The following is a 19,877-nucleotide window of genomic DNA, read 5'->3' on the forward strand; positions in this document are numbered from 1 at the left end:
GAGAGAGGTGAAATGTTAAAGCTAATTATTGTCTGAGGTAGGATCTGAACTCATTTGAATCCCAGGTCTAGCCCCATCATCCAGCCCACATTGTGCATACAGAATCTCATGAGACTATTAAGGGGCTCAAATACAGTCAATATATCAGAATTCTCCACAGCCAATGAGGCAGATAAGACTGACCAGAATTAGTGATGTGTCCGGGGCTTTATTGGACCTCACTAACCTAGCCAAGTCCGTAGAAGCATCCAGTCCTGAGTTACTTCATAAAGGCAAAGAACAAGTTCCTAATTACTCTCTAAGCCCTTCCCCTACATGGTACACAAGGAAAGGCCTCATTTCATTCAGTCCGTCATCCTTCGCTAACCCCCAAAGCCCTTGCCAAGGCATCCATCCCTCACCCACTTCTTACCATACATGCTTATTAAGTCTTAAAGATACCCCAGAACACGCCGTATCCCGACAATCCTGCTCTGGAACCCCATTTCCCTTTATTTCTTGTCAGTAACCATAAATCTTGCTAGCCTCCTAATTAGTCTACCTGCCTTGTCTCTCCTCTCTCCAATTTCCGACAGCCAACAAAGTACTTTTCCTAAAACACCATTTCGACCATGCTTCTTCCTTACTTAAACTCCAGCACCAACCTATTGATTCTAGGGTCAAATAGGATCATTCTTTTTTAATGTCAATTTTTTTTGTTTAATTTTAATTTTAATCTTTTAAAACCCTTACCTTCTGTCTTGGAACCAATACTGTCTATTGGTTCTAAGGCAGAAGAGTAGCAAGGGCTAGGCAATGGGGGTTAAGTGACTTGCCCAGGGTCACATAGCTAGGAAGTGTCTGAGGTCAGATTTGAACCCAGGACCTCCTGTCTCAATCTACTGAGCCACCCAGCTTCCCCTCCTTGTTTAATTTTTATAATGCATGTCATTGTTAAATGGTACTATGCAGTATTTAATTTATATGTAAGTTAAAGATACATGTGCAAAATTTTTTAATGATAGGAGTGAACAATCAAAATGTTTGGAGAATGTTGATCTTGGGTACACATTTAATTAGTCTAGGATTTGCTTTCATCATAAAGAACTCCAAGATGATGTGTTCACCTTACCTCAAGGTGCTAAGGTCCCTCAACTTCCCAGATGATGTGACAAGGTATGGGATAATGTGGTGTAACAGAGATGAAAGCCTAGAAGGCTGATCCTGTTACTTACCATTATTATTGTCCAAAATGGCAGGCAACTTATAGCACCAATCCAATGTAGAAGACCTGTTCTAGGGAAACACTAACAGGGATACACAGAAAATCCCCCAAATAAAAGCAGATCTTTGGAATTGCAGTGCTAGGTCAGAAAAAGCTCTCTCAAAGCTCTCTTGCTCTTCCTTCTGTCAACCCACAGCATAATGGGGACGAGAGCCTGGGACCCTCCTTGCTTTAATGTGCTGCCTATGGAAAGTGAAGGAAACAGAATTGCCTTCCTGAAACACACCAAATGTCCTGGTCATTCAAACTCCAACCACTTTCACAGCATTCAGCAGTTCTTTTTTGAACAGATTCAAGTAGAGATTCTTGGATGTTTCCTGAACTTGCTGAGTGACAAAATTTTGAGAAGGTCAAGAATTTTGTATATGTTCTGTTTTTATCAGAATTAATTTCTTTCCTTTTTTGGGAAATCTTGTTTTTATTTTTTACTATGAAAACAATAATAGGGAAATTTTCTGATATGCAAAAGGATGTACATAAAACCATAAACTTCTATTACTATATTACTATGTAATATAGTTTGTCTTATAAAGTTTTGTATAAAGTTTGTCTTATAAAAGTGCACATTAAACTTAGCATTGCACTAACGAAACTGTCATTTATTTGTGGCCCCTTCTGAACTTTTTTACATTCTTCTATTTTTTTTTTTGCTTCATTCATGTTTTTTTTTTAATCTCTATCACTTCCCACTAACTCATCCCACACACAACCCTCTCCAAGAGAAGCTTTCTCATGACAAATCAGTACAGTCAACCAAAACAATTAAACACGTTGGCCAAGAATCAGAATTAATTTCCAGTAGGTTACTATTTACATGGTTATTCTATTCCTACTTTATTATTTTTGTGTAAATTTTATGATATGATATTATGAAAATGGTGTTATATCATCCTCCTGGCTAGGTTAGGTGTACTTTCACATCAATGTTTGATTTCCATCTCCTTTTGTCCTCATGCAAATGATCAGTGAATTTCTACCCACAGGTTTGGGTATTTCTATGTAAACAAATGCTTTCCTAATATAAAATCCTAATTTCTCATCTCCCTTATTATACATTTTTTATTTTCAAAGAACAAAAATCTGTTTTCTCTCTTTCACCTCCATTACCCCATATTGAAAGGAAAAAAAAAAGCAAAACCCTTATAATAAATATATATGGTTAAGCAAAATAGATTTCCACATTGGCTATGGACAAAATATATATTCTCGTTCTGCTCACTGAGTCCATCTCCTCTCTGTCAAAGGAAAGGTAACATGTTTTGTCACTGGTGCTCCGGAATTGTGATTGGCTATTGTGTTCATCAGAGTTCTTAAATCTTTCGAAGTAGTTTGTCTTTATAAAGTACATTTGTTTACTTATCTATTATTATTTTTTAACCCTTACCTTCCATCTTAGAATCAATGCTGTATATTGGATCCAAGGCAGAAGAGTGGTAAGAGCTAGGCAATGGGAGTCAAGTGACTTGCCCAGGGTCACACAGCCAGGAAGTGTCTGAGGTCAAATTCAAACCTAAGACCTTTGGTCTCTAGGTCTGGGTTTCAAATCCATTGAACCTTCTAGCTGCTTCCTTATTTGTTTCTTTTGAACAGAATATATATCTTTCTCCTGCCATATTTTAGACATAAATCCCATCCTACTATTTTAGGGATATTTGAAAGAATGTATTCATCTTCTTGTGTTAAATTTCCAGTTCATTTTGTTTATTATTCAAATTGTGTGCATTAACATATAGACACCTTCATAATACTGTTTTGGAATCTTTCCTGAGAGTCACTATACATTTCTTCCATGGTATTTCTTATATCTGTGTTGCCTTCTGCATGACCCATCTTTGCTCTTATTTCCAAGATGCTTATTTTGTAACTTTGGGGAAGCTGCTCAACCTTCCCAGGCTGTTCTCCTCGATTGTGAGCTTTAAATCTTCTGGTCAGCTAATCTGATTGTAGGATTCAATACTAGGATCAAATTTTACAGTTTTATCTTATGCATTTTTAATCTTCCTCTCTCGCATTTTAACTTAGTATTTTAGATGTTTTTTAATCCTTCTAAAGGAAATAATGTAAAATTTCCAGATTTCCTCATTTTAAAAAATCTGCCAACTCCAGGCTAAGGGGTAGAGGGGGAGACTGGTTAGTGGAGAACCTTTCTTGATTTTTCCACTAGTCTTCCACATTCTCTTCACTCTCATTCTGGTATAAGACCTGAAGTTAACCTGAGTTAGCAGGAGGCCCAACTTAACCTGGGAAGTGTTGAAAGTTTACTGCTTACTGCCTCATGCAGACAGCATGCATGTCCTCGGGCTACTTTTGTTCTATGTCAGAGCAAGGGAGTACAAAAGATCATAGGGCAGATTACATTATTGTGGTATGTAGGAGGATTCATTAAGAGAAATTTCTTAGACAAAATAAATCAGTTTTGATAGCAAATGAAAATCCACATTTACAAAGTAAATCAATTTATTGTGATTATTTGTTTTCAAAAAATATTTCACTTTATAAAAGAATTCCCTAGCCTGATACAGTATGAATCTGAAATCAGAGGATGTAAGTTAAAATTCCAGTTCTGTCATTTTTTAGATGAATTTGAGCAAACCATTTACCTGCTTTGGGCTCAATGTCCTCATCTATGATGACCTGTTGGATCTTCCCCAAGTCTAAATTTATGAACCTATGAGTTCCTGTGGTATATAAAAATCAGTTTGTTTATTTTTTTAAACCTTACCTTCTATCTTAGAATCAATACTGTGTACTGGTTCCAAGGCAGAACAGAGGTAAGGGCTAGGCAATGGGGGTCAAGTGACTTGCCCAGGGTCACACAGCTAGGAAATGTCTGAGACCAGATTTGAACCTAGCACCTCCCATCTCTAGTCCTGGCTCTCAATCCACCGAGACACCCAGCTGCCCCCTAAACCAGTTTTTAAAGCTTCAATTTACACTTAGCTTTTTAAAAGTTTACTTTTTAACATCCATTTTTTTGATTTTCAGTTCCAAATTCTTTCCTTTCCTCTCTTCCCCTACAAAGGCAAGCGATATATTGTTATTGTTTGGCTATTTTTTCAGTCATATCTAATTCTTCATGACCCCATTTGGGGTTTTCTTGGCAAGTATACTAGAGTCATTTGTCATTTCCTTTTCTAGTTTGTTTTATAGATGAGGAAACTGAGGCAAACAGGGTTAAGTGACTTGCCCAGGGTTACATAGCTAGTAAGTATCTGAGACCAGATTAAAACTCAGGTCTCCTTAACACCCTTCCTAGCATTCTAGCCACTTTGCCACCTAGCTACCCATTATACCCATTAGACATATGAGGTTATACAAAAGATATTTCAATATTAGCCATGTCCTACTGTGGAGGTTAAAATTAATATGCAAAATACTAAATATTTTATTAATAATAAACAAACAAAAGACACTAACTAAAAGGTACTAACCAGCTCACTCCCAGGAACCAAAGAGAGGGAGGGAGGAGTTCCAGCAAACTATAAAACAATAACATGACCACACAAATGTGGAGGAGCAGGAGAGATTAAAGGGAATTTTGGGAAAACTAAGGGACTTATAGGGGATGAAGTCCAAGGTTCAAAATTTCCATTTATGCACTACCCCCCTCCAAAAAGCAAGGCAGATAAAGTGAGAACCTTCAATCTACATCAGTTCTCTTGTGGGAGGTGGAGAGCATTTCTCATGATGAGTCCTTCGGAATTGTTGTGGAGCACTGCATTGATCAGAGCAGCTAAGTCTTTCACAGTTAATTATCATGACAACATTGCTGTTACCCTGATTCTGTTCACTTTACTTTGCATCAGTTCATAAGTCTTCTGAGGTTTTTCTGAAACCATCCCATTCACCATTTCTTAGAGCACAATAGTAATCCATCCCATTCATATGCCAAAACTTGTTCAACCATTCCCCAGCTGCTGGACATCCACTCAATTTCCAGTTTTTTCCCAGCACAAAAAGAAACGCTCTAAATATTTTCATACCTAGAGGTCCTTTTCGTTTTCCTTTGATCTCTTTGGGATACAGACCTACTAGAGGTATTGTCGAGTCAAAGGGTATGCTCAGTTTTAAAGCATTGGGACAAAGTTCCAAATTTGTTTTGCAGAATGGTTGGACCAGTTCATAAGTCCACCAACAGAACTTTCATGTACCTATTTTTCCGCATCCCCTCCAGCATTTATCCTTTTCCTTTTCTGTTATGTTAGCCAATCTGATAGTTGTGAGGTAGTACCTCAGAGTTGTTTTGAATGGCATCTTCCTAATTATTAGTGATTTGGACCATCTTTTTATATGACTATTGAAAACTTTGATATGCTCTTCTAAAAACTGCCTATTCCTAAGGTGGGGTTGGGGGGCTTGGGGAAGAGGGAAAGAACATGAAACATGTAACTAGGGGAAAATATTCAAAATAAAAATTAAAAAAAAAAAAAGAAAGGAAAAATAAAAAAAAACCTGACCATTTATAAACTGCAGAATGGTTCTTCTTTTTATAAATTCGGCTTAGTTCCTTATGTGTTTGAGAAATGAGACCTTTATATAAGAGAAACGTGCAATAAAGATTTCCAAACCCCATCCCACCCCCAATTTCCTGTTTTTCATCTATTTTGGCTACACTGGTTTTTTGAGAACAGAGGAGTGATCAAGTGGAGAGAGAAAGGGATCTAGGTATTCCTGGCATATAGGTAAGTGAATGAAAGCTAGGTAATGCATAGATATGCATTATAAGAGAAATGCAAGAGTGGATCTGTAGTCAGAAAGACCTGAGTTCAATTCCGGTCTCAGACTCTTACTAGATGCGGGACTCTGGACAAGTCACCTACCCCTTTTGGCCTTGATTTCCTCATTTGTAAAATGAGCTGGAGAAGGAAATGGCAAACCACTCCAGTTTTCCCCAAGAAAATCCAAAATGGGATCATAAAGAGTTGAATAGGACTGAACAAGTGAATGAAAACCCTGGGAAAACATGCATAGTTAGAACAGGAAGGCAAAGATGGAGATCCAGAGCAAGGGAAAACAAGGATATGTCATTTGTTCAAGCCCATAGAGGTGGGAGGAGGGATTAAGAAATGAAAACATCTGATATTGAAATAGTAACATGAGATGAGTCCAAAGGAATCTTTAGATTCTGGCAATAGACTCCCAAAGTGCTTTCTTTTTCTCTCCAAAAAAATTTTTTTTTCTCTCCTCAGGGAATTTCCTAAAGAAAAGTCAAAACTTTGATCCAAAGGATGGGAATAGTTGGGGTTTTTTGAAATCCTTGCTTCCTGCCTTGGAACTGATACTAAATATTGGTTCCAAGGAAGAACAGAGGTAAGGGCTAGGCAATGGGGGTCAAGTGACTTGCCCAGGGTCACATAGCTAGGAAGTATGTAAGGCCAAATTTGAACCCAAGACCTCCCATCTCCAGGCCTAGCTCTCTATTCATCCACTAAGCTGCCTCAGTGGGAATAATTGTCAAGCCAATTCAGGACCTTTTTTTATTAAATATTGCAAACACGGAATCAGAAATATTTGTTGCTTCAAGAGAAATCATTCATAATGATTTAGAAGAATGGCCTGGAAGCCTGTAATCTTTTCCTTAAATCTCTGGAGAAATGGAACTGTTTTCTGTCTCAGCATTTGTGTGGGCAAAGTAAGCTCTGATTTGTTTTTTTCTCTAATCTGTGGTTAATTGGTTCAGATGAGCCATGACTCAGAACATAACCTGTTTTCATTATCCCTGCAGCCCCATCTTTGGCCTTTTCTGGTGCTAATGAGCTCTATTTGATATAGCTATGGGCACCAGAGCCAAACATGGAATTTGAAAGACTTTGAGTGAATTAGGAGCCAAATACCTGAACCAGCCCTTGGTCTTCAAAACTTTTATCTCTAGGGATTCTTTCACAGGGTAAATGACCGACTTAACTACTTATTGCATTCACTGCGACTGGATCCAAAAATAACTTTATTGGGTTAGCAGAAAACTAAATGGTGATGGACAGAAAATAGATAAATAAATGAATAGTAAATCAAACTCTGATCTGAAGGTTTACTGATTCCTGAAGTATAAATGCTCATAATGAGATTTTAACAATTGGCTTTTTGAGTCAATTCAAGCTGGCTCCAGCACCTTTTTGGGGAACATCCTAGCTTAAAAAGTAGATCTAAAGGTGTTTTCCTTAATTCCATGAACTCCAGATAACATTTGTCTTATCTCAAGCACAACTTACTGTTTGTGCTTCTGCCCTCAACCTGCAGAGAATTCTCTTAGTTTGCATTTAGATAATCACTAGTGAAAGTCCAAAATGATAAATTCTTGACAATACAGTTTGTTAGGAGTTCTGGACTGAGTCAGGAAGCCCTGATTTCACATTCTGCCTTACTCACTTTCTAGCTCTGTGACATTGGGTCAACTACTTAACCTCCTTCAATCTCAGTTTTCCCATCTCTAAAATGGATATAATGATAACACCTATTTCTCTAGATAATTGTAAGGATAAAATGAGATAAAATTTGTAAAGTACTTTGTAAACCTTAAAACACTATATACAAACTAGGTACTGTTATTCTTTTTCTTCATTGTATTGTATTGTAAGAAAATGCTCACAAAAGTATGATTTAAGTCAAGGGCATACTTTAGGAGATAGTATGGAGAATTAGAATAGTTCTTCAAACTGCATCCTACCCATCCATTGCTCTAGGTTTTAAAGGGGAAAGAAAGAGACAAGAAGAGTTAGAAAGCGAAGAGAGAAAGAAGGTTGGAAAGGAGTTGTTACACTTACTGGTGAACAGAAATCCATAAAAAGTACATCATAACTGCCTCTCAACTCATCTTTCCTTCCCCACCATGTCTAGTACTGGTTGAGGCTGAGGGGAGATACAGAAGTTGATCCTCTTTAAATTCTAGGTCTCCTCCAAGTGGTGTCAGAAAAAGGGTTCCATCAGTTGGTCCAAGATTTAAGGACTGATAATGTCACCATCCTTCCTAAACTTCCATCTCTTGGGTAATGGCATTGATATCATCTTTAATTGGAAAAGCACTTTTGCAGAATCCATCCTTTGGAGGAAAGGATTGTCACCGTCACTGAAAGGAACAGCCTACTTTAGCACATCCTTCTATAAACTTTTAAAAATCATTGTATCATGGAAGGAGACTCTGGGAAAAAGAAATCTACATTGCTTTAAAGAATTGCCATGCTGTGGACCTAAGGAGAGTGCCTGGCTTTGGCCAAGTTCAAGCTTGTTTTCTTCTTAAGGCTAAGCAAAGGCCATGGAGGGCTTTTTGAAATTCTATGTGACCAGATATATTAAACAAAGAAAAACTTTCTGCCTGCTCTGATGAAACTAAGGGATAGATTTCTTTTCCTGTTGGGTGGTTATAATGAATTCAAATCCCAAAGCTGCCTAGACATAGAAACCCTGATTAAGGAAAATTACAACTTCAAGAACACAGTCATCATCACCATGACAACACTACATGAGCCCGGTGAGGCAATCTGGAGCGCTAGTTGCTGAAGAAGGGCATTTGGCTGAAGATGGTGCCCAGGCTCTCATTCAGAAAGTCTTCATGAAGGATCTGGCACATGGTTTGCTCCTCTAGGTCAAGAGGTCCAAGTTCCTGAAGAAACTAATGTAGATACATTTCTTTGTGATGATGGAAAATGAATTCCACCCAAATACTCAGACTTCCCTGCTCTACACCTTCTATAATCTGCTAGTGCGAAAAAACAAACAAGATAAAAGGTATAGCAGAGAGTGAGTTGGCCCAGAGCACAGACCACTTTGGAGACCTGGCCCTCAATGGGGGTATTTGGCCGTAGGTTTGATTTTGAACTAGAGGATCTTTCCGGTGCAAATGAGGATGTTCTGTTGAGTATTGGGCTCCTTTGAAGATAAACAGCTCAAAGACTCAGGCGACAGTATGAGCTCTTTCATATGTCATTTCGGGAGTACGTAGCTGGATGATGGTTTAAGAGGAGTCAGAGGAGGTGACCAGAGGGAAAGCTTACCTGCAAAAAATGTCAAACCACCTCCAACATCACAACAACCTACAGCAACATGACTATCTACAAATGTGAGCCTTTGATTGAGGCCACTAGAATTATCACGGAACATCTTGCAACTATCTGTCAGCACGGAAGTCTCCTTGGGCGCCAAGTTACCCCTGGAGACAGAGTGCCATTGATACTACAATTGCCTGAGTGGTTTTTGTGTTGTTGTTCAGTTGTTTCAATCATGTCTGACTCTTTATGACCCCATTTGGAGTTTTCTTGGCCAAGGTGTTGAATGGTTATCCATTTCCTTCTCCAGCTCCTCCAAACAGGGTTAAGTGACTTGCCCAAGGTCACACAGGTAGCAAGTGTCTGAGGCCAATTGGAAATCAGGAAGATGAGTCTTCCTGACTTCAGACCTAGCACTCTATCCACTGTGCCTATTAGCTTCCTGTACTTAAGTGTTATTGATTGAATAAAATTGGTTCACTGAGGATGGCTACTACTTCCCAGGATGGGACCATGAAAGGTGTGAAAGGACCCTGACCACCTTGCATCCCTAATAGGATGGTTTCTTTGTTCTTTAACAGGTAACAGGAGTTCAAGACTTTAGAGGCTGTACTGAAGGATTTTTAATAAACTAAATAATTGAGATATGATGTAGCTGAGAAAGTTCTGCACCTCTGCCTCTAGTTTCAGGCGGTATGTTAACAGAATTGGAAATCTGAAGAGTTCTTAAAATCAGGCTTTCCTTGTAGAAGCCACACCTCTCACCATAGAAGATGAGCAGCAAATCACATCTGTGACGGATCCGCAAACATTGGGACTATGTAAAACGGGAGCACTTCATATGAAAATCCAGCCAGACAAGGAACTTTAAGGGGAAAGAAATCACATTCGACTTTTCCTTCAAAGCTTGGGAGCTCCAAACAGGCAGGCACCAGAGAACTCAGGGCTAACAGGCAGCATGTCTAAGTTTCTCACAGCCATAAGTTGAAGTATGTATGTGTGTTGGGGGAGGAAGGGAGTTGGTCTTCAGAGTTCTTGAAATCCTCCCTACTTGAACCTCAAGTCTCTACCTCAGACTTGAGCCCTGGGGAGACTGAAGTGATCTCTATAGCCCAGGATCTACTCACAGAATGAGGTCACTTCGAGGTCTTGGCCCCTTGGAAAAAAGCTGGACTGCTTCTCTAGACTTTATTTATGGAGGGGAGGCTAATTCTCTGAAGGACCGAGTTTTCTATGACAGGTCTTCTCCAAAGAAAGGGAATTGTCTCCACTAGGAAGTCATACCAGAAAAAAGCACTTCAATATCCTCCCCATTTATTCTTAGGATAATAGTCAGGGTTGTTTGGAGAAAGAAAAGGGACTTCAGATGACCAGGAGCTGCCCTGGTTTTCCAGGTGTGGTTGTGCCAAAAAATGAAGTGCCTATTTTCTCCTCCTCCTTCTGAAGGCCTGGGGTATTCCATTTCCTGTCTTTCTCCTCTCAATCTCTCCATTGGAGGACCATGAGGCATGAGGCTGAGATCCCAATCTTTGTGCATACAAAGATCTAGGCAGCCCGTTCTATTTAAAGCTCTGCAGAGGAAAGTTTTGAAGCAAGAAGTAGGTCCATCTATTGGGGTAAGGACTCATTATTTGCCAGAAATTGAATTCAAATTGATTCAAATATATAAGAATAAGAACCATCTCTAAATTGATAGTCAAAAAGAAGTCCAAGCTATCTATAGCTATATGAAAAAAATACTCAAAATGTATAATAATTATAGAAATGAAAGTTAAAGCAAACTCAGATACTTCCTTATACCAAATGTGGAAAGTTAATATTGAATTATAATTGTTTTTATATTAAACTTTTCTTAAACCTCAGGTTTTGAAGGCCAGCCAACTTTCAAGATAAAGTAACTTACTCCCAAGCCTCAAGGCATCTCATTGGGCTGTCTTTTGATAGAGGGAGAGAGATGTGATCCTTATTTAACTGTAAACAAGAACTCTCTTAGATAAGAAAAGTCAGCAGGCTCTAGCCTCCAACCTGGGAAGTATGGTGAGCCAGCCAAACTTTTAGGGAGGAAAGGGCATGTTGGCATCCCTGAGACCTGATTCTTGATGTGATGAATAATGAGGGAGGAGGCGAAGTCTTCAAGTTCAACTCTTCAGTGGCTATTTACCAATCTGGGATGCCTTTTGATGCCCAGGGGAGAGAATGAGTCATGAGGTTGCAGGGGGTATATATTGGACTATAAAAGAGGCATTCTCTCTTTTGCCTCAGTCTTTGACCATGCTCTCCTTTTTTTGGCTCTTTCTTTTGTGCTGCTTGTGTTCTTGGGCACCTGTTTAGATATGAAGTGAACATTTTAGATTATTGAGTAATCAATTAAAAACAACTTAAAATTAAGACATACTGCCTCTCAAGTATTTCAGACATTACATAGGATATTGGAAAAACTGACAAGAAAAATGATAAATGTTGGATGGGTTAACATGAAACACACACATTGATATACTTGTAGTGGAGCTGTGAATTGGTCCAGTTATTCTGGAAAACAATTTGGAATTGAAGTGGGGTACTTAATAACACGAATCCAGACACCCAGAAATTCAATAATTGGAATTGTTATTTATTGATAAAAAAAAAAAGAAAGAAAAATCTACCAGCTGGGACAGACTTCCCTAATGGAAGCTGTATCAGACTGACATTACAAGACAGCTTATATAGGTTACAAGATACAAGGCTATTTTCTTTCACATCCAGGTTCTTATTTGTCAAGAAAACACTCATCACAAACACAGGTAGTGATAAGCGGATAACATTCAGATCGCTCAGGGGATATTTACTTTTCACATGTACCTAAACATTCATCCAAAGTTAGCTATATGTTTACCTTGCATTCTATCCTGACATATTTGTTTGTACCTAATGTCCCTTTGTTGTCCATAGGGAAATTTGGACTCTGACCCACCACCTACATAGGTTGCTTGGCCTCCTGGAAGGATGAGGTCAGTTTCCTAAATAATGCAGGAATGGATTAATCAACTTCAATTCTACTTTATTCTCTAACCTATTTCATTTATTCAGACTACTTCAGAATTATATCTCCAAAGTTATTAAACTGTGCATACTTGTCCAAGTGATACCACTACTACTGCTATGCCTCAAAGAAATCAGAAAAGATATATTTATTCCAGAATGTCTGCAACAATTACATCAACTTTTTCTATGGTGACAAAGAACTGGAAACACAGGCGACTCATCAGTTACAGAAAGGCTAAACAAATTGTGTTATATAAATGTAATAAAATGTGATAATGCTGAAAGAAATGATAAAGGAGACAGAGATAGAGAAACCAGGGAAGACTTACATGAAATGCTGAAAATGAAGTGAAAAGAAACTGGAAAATAATTTATAATTATAAAAATGAACCATTTTGAAAGACTGCAAAACTCTTGTCATGTCTCATTTCTTTTCTTTTTTCTCTTAATCTATTAGCCAGTAGCCACTGTTCATAATTGAGCATGTAAGACAACTTTGCCTTTACTATCAGAAAAATATTCAAAAGGATTAGTTGAAATAATTTAGAAAACACTTTTCTGGTTTTACTGTTGATCATACAAAATCTATTCCTGTAAATCAGTGTGTTCTTTTTTGAAATATTTCCTTTTTTACAAGAAGAATATGAAGGGAAGGATGCATGTGAATACTTTATGTAGAGTTGTATTTAATGATATATTACTTATCTTGCCACTTTAATTCTTTAACTCCTGCCCCAAGAAACATTTTATTTTATTATTTTTTAGGCTATGTATCTTCTTTTGAACAATGCTTAATTTTATCAATTATACATAACAATTTTCCATATACGTTTTCTGAAATGATAAGATTCAAATTGTCTCTGCCCCTTCTTTCCCTCCCCCTTCCTGGATATGGTAAACAATTTGATCTGGTTTATATGCATATTATCATGCAAAACATATTTCTATATTGTTCATTTTTTGTAAGAGAATATTCATATAAAATCAAAACTCCAAAATAAAGATCCAAATAAACTACAGTGAAATAGTATGTTTTGATCTACATTCTGACTCCAATAGTTCTTTCTCTGGAGGTGGATAGTGTTCTTTGTTGTAAATCCCTCAGAACTGTCCTGGATCATTGTATTGTTGAGAGCAGTTAAGTCTTTCACAGTTGATCATCCCATATGCTGTTATTGTGGACAATATTTTCCTGGTTCTGCTTATTTCATTCTGCATCAGGTCATGTAGATCTTTCCGGCTCTTTCTGAAATAATTTTGTTCATAGTTTCATATAACACAATAGTTTTTTATCACTATCATATACCATAATTTGTTCAACCATTCCCTAACTGATGGACATCCCCTCAATTTCCAATTCTTTGCCACCACAAATAGTGCTGCTGCAAATATTTTTGTAGAAGCAGGTCCTTTTCTCCACACCCGTTTAAAAAATCTCCTTGGGATACAGACCTAGTAGTGGTATTATTGGATCAAAAGGTCCGCACAGTTATAAAACTTTTCGGGCATGATTCCAAATTGCCCTCCAGAATGGTTGGATCAGTTCACAACTCCACCAGCAATGTATTAGTGTACCAATTTTGCCACATCCCTTCCAATATTTATCCCTTTTCTTTACTATCCTACTGGCTAATCTGATAGGTGTGATGTCGTACCTCAGAGTTGTTTTAACTTGCATTTCTCTAATCAAATAAAGAGGGATTTAGAACATTTTTTCATATGATTATTGATAGCTTTGATTTCTTCATCTGAGAACTGCTTGTTCAGATCCTTTGACCATTTATTAATTGGGGAATGCTTTGTGTTCTTATAAATTTGACTTAGTTCTGTATATATTTGAGAAATGAGACCTTTATCAGAGAAATGTATTATAAAAAGTTTCCTCCTTTTGTTGTTTCCCTTCTAATCCCCAAGAAACATTGTAAATGGGTTTTTTAAACCACCAGGTGGCATCACTGCTTCTGACCTGGGCCTTTTCGCCAGAAAAGCCATGCACTAGGATTCAGCTTGAGGAATAGCCTCCTGTTGCACCACACTGACCACATCCTTGGCATGCCCCTTATTGTAAAGATCCAGACATACTATTTCCTCATTGATCTTAAATAGGCCTTAATTGAAGGTGTGGACAATTGCATGGAATTTATAAGACAGTGCTCATCAAATGCTTCAGATTCTGTTGGAAAAAAGGGAATATTTCAAGAACCCATTATTTTATCAATGTGGGGGGCCTTTATCCCACCTCCATCAATGTAGATGATAACTCCTTGTCTTGGTAGTTTTGTAAACTGCAGCAGTTGGAAAACATCGAATCCTGGCAGCCAGACATCTGATGCAAAGTTTAGTTCTCTGTGTTTTAAACTGGTCTTAGACAATAGACGCATTGGTTCCACATGATATCTTTTTAGTGTAATAGGACTAGACAGAGTTTCTGTTATACATGGTCTGAAATCTAAAGGATCTTAATGGAGTAACACTGATAACAATATTAATAAATCAACTCTATCAAACACAATACAAGCATTGAAGCTAATCTTATCTTTTCCATGTGTAATAATTAAAATGGATTTGACAAGAATAAGAATTTTAAAAATTGTTATGGTCACCATTTATAAAAATTAACTCTTAAGTCACGAGACTGTTAGTTTCTTTCAGTAGCTTTATTACAGTAAGGTAGAGATAGTAAAGGGGGAAAATGTATCCGAGTGCCTCACCAAAGAGAGCATCCCACCAAAGACAGGAGAAGAGCTGAAAAGCCAGTGTCTCCAGCCAGAGTCTCCTCAACCCAAGGTAGTCACCAAAGCCGAACTCCTCCATCCACCAACGCTGAATCCAAGGCAGAATTGAATGCCTAATCAAAAGACTGAGCTGCCACAAGACTGAGCCACCAAAAGAGAGACTGAGGGTCCCAGAGGCTCCCACTTATATGCAGTTTTCTCCACCTACCAGCTTTCCCCGTCACATCTCAAGAATCCATCATAGTTTCTTAATTTGCCTGGCACTGCCTAGCAGGGCAGTGTCTATGGGATCTACCTCCCAGTCCTCTGAGGATGTGAACTTTTATCAAAAGGATCCTCTGAGTTCCTGACTAAGTTAAAAGGGTGGAGCTCTCCAAGTACTTTATTGAATAAGTTAAGATAAAAAACTCCATTTCACACACAATCACAGACAGGATTGTTGATAAAGGAAATATATATCTAATCCAGGAGTTGTTTTCATTGAGGAAGAAGAAACCATCCGGTTAACAACCATTGTTCAAGCAGGAGGATCCTAAGAATATGCCAAAGTGGAACAGCAGATTCTCAGTGATTTGCATAATACAAATCAGAGGTTTTTAACCTTTTTTGTTTCGTGGACCTCTTTGGAAGTCTAGTTTTTGAAAGCATAAAATAAAGTGCATAGGATTGCCAAGGAAAGCAATAATATTGAAATACATTCATCAAACTATTTTTAAAAATAGATTTATGGACTCTTAGTTAAGAACCTTTCTGTTACTGCCATACATATATGTTTGTTAACTTTAATGTGAGTGAACTTTCAGCTGCCCATTGACTCTATCAGCCAAATACATTGGGACCATGAGGAATGTGTTAAGTCAATTATTTAGGGGATTTGGATCCTGTGCACCCTAGTGGCAAGACAGGTATCCCAGAGTCACGCACCTGATGCCCCGACTAATGCAGCCAGCGTCAGCATGAGTTTCTAGAGGGAGGAGATGAGTATCTAAAAAGCAAAGACTGGAAGGAAAGGGAGGCATTTTTACTTCTGCTCTGGAACTAAGTGGCAAAGCTCTCCATTATCTTATCAGGCCATCTCTGGTAAGCCACAGCCTCAGCCATCCAGCTGAAATGGAGGATTAGATCTTTCCCTAAAGTTAGAAAAGCTAAAAACCCTCTTTCTAGCTCTCTTTACTAATAAATGTTTATAAGTCTAGTAATAAGCCTCTAGATTACTTTTTATTTATAACAGGAATCATCTTGCACCTGAATTTTCTAGTGTAGATCACAAATCAAAGAGAACAATTAGAGAATAAGTCATTCTGAATAGATGAGCTTTCTTCTTATGGGGAATAAAAAGAATCAATGTGTTCTTCTCAGGGTGGACATCCATCCTACCCTGCCCTTCTCTCTCCATCCTCCCCCCACATCAGGAATTAAAATCTGTTTAGACTTATAGAATAAGACCTTAAGGACATTTCATTATTGTCACAGGCCCAGTGAACGGGGAGACTTTTTATCTCATTTCAAGGATGAAAGCCATTAGGCAAACCTACCTCACTATCTCCTCATACCTTCAGGATTGAGAAGAGTCACTCCTGAGGACATGACTGATAGGGCCCCCAAGTTACAGGGCCCACTTGTAAAAGATCCATAATACATTGAATATATTTGAATGAACCAGGGGCCCTACCTCCCCATAACCTTACCCCTCCCTGATGGGAGCTCATGATTAGCTCACATTATGTATCTTGCTGTTTTCTGATTGGGGTAGACTTTCTGCCTATATTGTAAGTCCTGGCCCCTAGACAAGGGGATGTAATACAGAGGATGGGAGGGGGTCTTGCATCAGGAACCTATATAATGTTTGTATCTATACGCATACATGGGCATCTGCCAGTGGGACATTTGTCCCTTTCTCATGAGAAAGAATAAAGTCTACTTCCGCTTACTCAGATAATAGAGCATTAGTTACATTAAGTGCTGAAAATCTGTCCGAAATGTTTTTAAATTTATTTTTTCTTTTGCTGATGTTTTGCTTTTACATTACAAAAATTTCTAAATCACTTTTACCCCTTGAGATATCTCACATGACAAAGTAAAACAATTAAGCAAACTATCAATATAGAAGAAGCTAGGTGGCAAAGTGGATAAAGCACTGAGCCTAGAATCATAAAGACTCATCTTCCTGAGTTCAAATCTGGCCTCAGGAACTTTTTAACTGTGTGACTTTGGACAAATCACTTAAGCCTGTTGCCTCAGGTTTTCTCATTATAAATTGAGCAGGAGAAGGAAATGGCAAATCATTCCAGTATCTTTGCCAAGAAAACTCCAAATGAGGTTCAAAGAGTCCGACATGATTGAAAGTGACTGAACAACAACAAATCAATACATTGACCTCATAGGAAAGGGAATGCAGTATTCCATATCTATAGTCCTCCTGCCCCACACCTCTCTACTTAAAGTATTTTGTTTGTTTGTTTTTTTAACAGAAATCTATTTTCTCTCCTCCCCATTTCACCATGGGGAAAAATAGAGGAAAAAAAACCAAATACCTCTTAATAAATATTCATAGTCAAGCAAAACAAATTATCATTGGCAAGATACAAAATATATACATTTTTATCTCTATATCTGTCTATTTCATTCTGTACCCTAAATTCATCACTTCTCTACAAGAGGTATATAGCATATTTCATCATTGATCCTCCAGAATCATGGATGATCTTTTTACTGGTCATAGTTCTTACAGCTTTCAAAGTTTTTCATCTTTATGGTAATTTTCTTTTAACATTTTTTTTCAATTACACATAGAAACAATTTTACTCTCCCTCCCCCTCCCCCCAAGATGGCTAATAATCTAATACAGGTTATACTAGTGCTTTTGTGCAATACATATGTCAATATTTTTAAGGTGTGAAAGAAGAGATATCACACTTACAAGAAAAAACTCATGAAGAAAAAAAAGTGAAAAATGGTATGCTTTGATATGAATTCAGACTTCAGTAATTTTTTTGATGTATGAATCATTCCCTTGGTTCTGCTATTTTTGCTCTTTATCTGTTTATGAAAGTCCTCAAAATTGTTCATTTTTATTATATTGAGATAATATTGTAAATTCTTCTTCTGGCTCTACTCACTTCATTATGCACATGCACAAATCTTTCTACATCCCTCTGAAATAATCTATTTTCCCATTTCTTATAGCACAATAGTATTCCATCAAAATCATATGCCACAATTTATTCAGCCATTTTTCAATTGGTAGCATCCCTTTAGTATCCAGCTGGCTTTTTTTTTGCTATCATAAAAAGAGCTATTGCCATTTTTGTTGGACCTTTTCTTCTTTTATCTCCTCTGGGTGTAGTCTAGGTGGATCAAAAGGCATGCAGTGTTTAGTAATTTTTTGTTTATAATTTCATATTACTTCCCGAAAATATTCATTCACAGGTCCGCCAACAGCACATAAATAAGCCTGTTTTTTTCCACAGCCTCTCCAATTTTTCACTTCCTTTTTTTGGTTATCTTTGCCAATCTGATGGACATGAAGTAGAATCTTAGAATTGTTTTAATTTTCATTTCTCAAATTATTAGTGATTTGAAGTATTTTTCATATCTAGGGATGGCCTCAGATTCTTGCCTTAAAACTACTCATTTAGGGGCAGCTGGGTAGCTCAGTGGATTGAGAGCCAAGCCTAGAGACGGGAGGTCCTAGGTTCAAATCCGGCCTCAGACACTTCCCAGCTGTGTGACCCTGGGCAAGTCACTTGACCCCCATTGCCTACCCTTACCACTCTTCCACCTGTAAGTCAAAACACAGAAGTTAAGGGTTTAAAATTAAAAAAAAAAAAAAAAGTAAAAAAAAAACCTACTCATTTATATCCTTAGGCTACCTATCAATTGGGAATTGATCAATTATTCACTTACATTTATTAAGTCTTTTTACTATGTACCAAATACAGGGCCAAGTGCTGGGGATTTAGAGAGGCAAGAAACTGTCTCTGCACTCAAGGAACTCAGAGTCTAATGGGAATGTAATAGCTTTTAGTCATATAAATTTGATTTGATTCCTTTTATCTTGGGAAAAAAGAGAGACCTTTATCAGAGAAATTCATTATTAAACTATTCTTGCAGTTTGCTGTTTCCCTTTTGAACTTAGCTTTATGATTTATTTGTGCAAAACATTTAAAATTTTATTTGATAAAAGTTACATATTTTATCTTCTTTGATCTTCTTTCTCCCTTATTTCCTCGTGAACTTTCCCCCCATAAACATAAGTGATTTTCAATCATCTGAAATGTATTATATACTTCCCTGCTTTCTTAATGGAAAATAATTTAGTCCTGTCTTCCTGAATCAAGGAGATTATCATGAAGATCCATGTCACTTGTTGCTTAAAAACCTGTGATGCTTCTCTATTGATTCTAGAAGAAAATCCAAACTTTTCAGACTGCCACAATGTGGCCCAAAGCTACCTTTTGGGGCTTACTTCACTGTATTCCCTGTCTGTCACACACTCACTGAATACTGAACAGTCAAACTGGTTTACTTACTATATATACATCTTGGCATTCCACTTTTCTCCTCTGCAGGTATATTCTCTCTGTGCTTGGTCACCAGTTCAGAAGGATGCTCCAGAAGTCTGGGTCTTCTAGAAAGCTGGCATTCAAATGGCAAAGATTCAACTGTATCATTTTCTAAATATTTGGGGTGAAGTTTCAAGCCAGAAATAGTAGTTTCAAGAAAAAGCTATTGTATTTGGCTTTTATTAGAAGTTTGTTTTTATTCATCTTAAATGGATACGTAGTACAATGGAAAGAGTGTTTGGCTTGCAGTCGGGAAACCCTGAGCTTGAATTCTGACTCAGACACTGGCTGTGTAATACTGTTTTGTTGA

The sequence above is a fragment of the Gracilinanus agilis genome, chromosome 2 (assembly GCF_016433145.1).
Source record: "Gracilinanus agilis isolate LMUSP501 chromosome 2, AgileGrace, whole genome shotgun sequence".
NCBI lineage: Eukaryota > Metazoa > Chordata > Mammalia > Didelphimorphia > Didelphidae > Gracilinanus > Gracilinanus agilis.